Genomic DNA, 3,887 nt, shown 5'->3' on the forward strand with positions numbered 1-3,887 from the left:
AAACTTAAGAAATTCTAGGAAACGGAAACTCAGAAGTTCAAAGCTTAAATTACCTCTGATTATGTCGTTTCTCGCTAAATCCTTTGGATAATAAGCTTATAATAATTCCTAGAATCGATATGACTCGATCCTTGCTTGAATCCGAGTCCTAAAACTCGAGTTTCCTTCGAAAATGCTAATGGGCGACAAAAAGGGATAATGAGAGAGAGAGAGAGAGAATGTACTGGACGTTCGTTCTATGTTTCTAACAGGTTACTTCGTGCTTAAGTAACCTTAAACAAATCCCAATGTTTGGGGTCCCAAAAATCCCCCCGTGGGTAAAATAGTCAAAATCCTCAGAATTTCCTCCTGATCTCACTAACTCCAAATATATCATCAAATATTTATTCCCATTACCCAATATCCCGGTAATGTACTAAATATCCAATATACCCATTGACTCTCACCGAGTCAAATATGGGCCTCGTTGTGACATTCCCACTAGCTTGCTCCCTAGGATCATTTCGTGCCCAGTAACCCAAATATATCCACATAATAATGTGGTCCCACACATATATCACATATATGCCAAATATACCCATAACGGGCCAAATTACGAAAATTTTCCTTTTATTAGAAATGGACCCGTATGCATATTTAATACACCTAAACATGCATATCAGGTCATATTATAATATAACTCACATAATCACATATTTTCATAATTTTCCATCCTGGCCCATTAAGCAAGGCCCTAAGCCTTATTAGGTAATTTGGGACGTTACATTAACTATCTTAAACAACTCAGTATTAAGCGTGCATGGTTCATTTGGTCGTAACATATAAATATCGTTCTCCATAAATCCAATGCACATTTCATATTTTTTCAACCAAAATTAGGACATGATGACGTGGCATTTGAGGAGGACTTGTGGCATTAGACAGCATCAAAACTCCATAGAGTTGGTCGAGACAAGTCTGCTGATCGAGTAGGCTTCGTCAGCATGAAGGAAGCAATCTGCTTTGCAAAAGATTAAAATCCTACCAAACTTGCTGCTCGAAAGGAAGGAGGCTGGTCGAAGGCATAACCAACTTATGATATGTTGCTTGAAGGGAGGCTTGCTCGAACACCAAGTTATTCAAACAGAATGGGCTGGATTTTACGAGATATCACGAAATATCACAAGATATTTATGTAACTTTTATTTTAATGTATTTTATAGTATTATTTGAGTATGTAATCAGTTGTAACAATCACACACTACACGTGTAGGGCCTAGATCATTTTGCAAGGCCCATAGCCCATTAGGAGACTCTATAAATAAGGTTCTCTCACAGTCATTATTTCAGAAGCTGAATACGCACTTTACATACAAAATTAGTATTGAATTGTATTCTCTCTCAGGCATAGGAAACTAAGTTGAATCTTGTTCTTCTTGATCTTGAGTCTGAGACATTCTTGTTTAATAAAAGTGCAAGTGGACGTAGGTCATTACAAACTCTTGGGGTCGAACCACTATAAATTCCCTGTGTCTTTTTACTTGATTTTAGCTCTTTCAAATTATTTACAGTTGTCTATATTGACTTAGTGTCGTTGACCAAAATGCTGGTCAACATTTTGTTGCTTTCATTGAGAGCTAAAATCCAATATTACAAACTACCTTATCCATCTGAATCAATGGCTATCACTACTAGAAGCCAAAGCCAGGAACCACAAGGGGGAACCCTACCACTAGATAGTATGACCACCCTTCAAGCAGTCAGATTCCCTGTACTCTGGTCAGCAGGTTCCTCCACCTGGAGACTTGCCTCCACGAGGAAAATTTGGACGTGATGAGCCCCACATGAATTTGGGGGAAGACCTCAACCTCGATATCGAACAACTAAAAGAAGTTGTAGGAAAAATGTAGGAGCAGTTTGTTGCTATGCATGAAAATTAGGTAACATTCCAAGAAGTTGTATCTGAAGCCCTGAATAAGCAGCGAGCCCTTGCAACTCATCAAGAAGAAGCTTACCATCATATTGTTGAAGCAGCAAGGCTGCTAGAAGCCGTCTTGCAATATACTCAAGCTGGAAGACCTCGACAAATGAATCCTCAACAAGAGAATGTTGGCCAAGAAAATGCTGAGGTTCATAGGCCAGTTGGTCGAGCCCTAGAGCTTGCTCAACCAGCCAGGTCCCAAGACCAAGTTGTTTCCCTTGGGAAAACTTGAAGTCATCACTCGAACAGGGGAGTTCAACTAAGAGTACAGTGTCAACTCCATCAAGATGAACAAGTGCTACCAAATTGCGACCAAGGTCATGGCTGTAATAAACAAGTGTCTAGAGTTGGAAGGCCTGATGATGGGCAACCAAGGAATGAAGCCTCAAGAGGGGGGAAACCTCCTAATCCACAAAATCCAGGGCCTAGCTAGCATTTCCGACAACCAAGGAACGAACGATCAGCAAGTCAAAATCAAGGCCAACAACCTCAATGTTATCATTTTTCCAAGTGCAATCATGGTCATCCTCCAAGGAGAAATAGGGGGAGGAATGACCAAGAAGCAAGTAGCAGCTATCAAACATCCTACCAGGACGGCTATAATAAAGATAAAGGGGATAATTGATACTACCAACCCCACGAAAATCAATATTTTTACGATCGTTATAATTATGGATATGAATTTGGAAAATTTCTTTTACCAAGGCCACTTGGCCCTCAAAACATATCTGTTAGGGAAAATGTGCAGCTTGAATGACCATTTGTCCCACAAAGGCAACAAGAGGTAGCAAATTATCCTGCAAGATCACCAAAATGTTGGGGGACAGCCTAGAGGAGGCAATGTCTTTAACAGACTTGGAACAGGGGATGTGACTTACGAGATGTCCTTGACCAACTTCGGGAAGGCAATGGGTCTAATGTTGTGGGACCCATTCCACCAGTAATCCCTCCAACACCACAAGGAGAAGCTGTTGGACTCCCAGTTGCTTCCCTTGTAGTTGTTCCACTGATTGGTCCAGCTATTCAAACACAACTAGATGCCCTTACTCAAATGGTTTGGGAATTGATAACTCACATCAATTTAGAGAGAATGAAAGGCTCTCCTTCCTATGATAAAATAAATTCACTTACCATTCCTCCCAAGTTCAAGATGAAGATGTACACTGTCAAGGAAGATCCAATGGCACATGTGAACAACTTCAAAATACAAATAGATTTTTAAGGAGTGAGAGATGATGTTCATTGCACAATCTTTCCTACTACCCTTGTTGACTCTTTACAATAATAGTTCTTTAAATTAGAGCTGGGAACCATTAATTCTTGGGACACATTTTTGAGACTCTTCTACTCATAATTCTTTACTGCTCGTACTCTACCAGCCGAGCTCAATGACCCGTTGACATTAAGCAAGAACCCAACAAACCCCTCAAGGATTTTGTGCAAGAAGTTTCTCGATCCAAGACAATCAGTGATGGTGGAAAGTTGATGGCCATCATTGTTGGAATCCAAGTCAAAGGTTTGCTTTGGACCGATCTTAGAAGAAAAATCAATTATTCGACTAGAGAGTTCCTTGATCTAGTCGACGAGTTTATAAAATTGTAAGAAGATATGCAAAAATCTGACCAAACCAACCAAGATGGAACCAGTACTGCACCAGCCAAAAATGCTGGTGCAACTAACCATAACCAAACAACCAATGGTAATGGTAACAAGAATAACCAGAGTGGTGGAAAATGAAATAACAATTCTAGTGGTGGAAATAATAATGACAATAAATGGGCAAAGACCAATGATAAGCCACGAGAATACATTCCTCATTTTATCATCTACTCTTTGCTCTTAGGGTCTTAAGCAGAAGTCTTTCAACCTACACAGGCTGAAGTGCCCTTTAGGAAGCCAAATCCTATTAGGAAAGATAGAAATTAGA

Source organism: Humulus lupulus, chromosome 4, assembly GCF_963169125.1.
Source record: "Humulus lupulus chromosome 4, drHumLupu1.1, whole genome shotgun sequence".
Taxonomy (NCBI): Eukaryota; Viridiplantae; Streptophyta; class Magnoliopsida; order Rosales; family Cannabaceae; genus Humulus; species Humulus lupulus.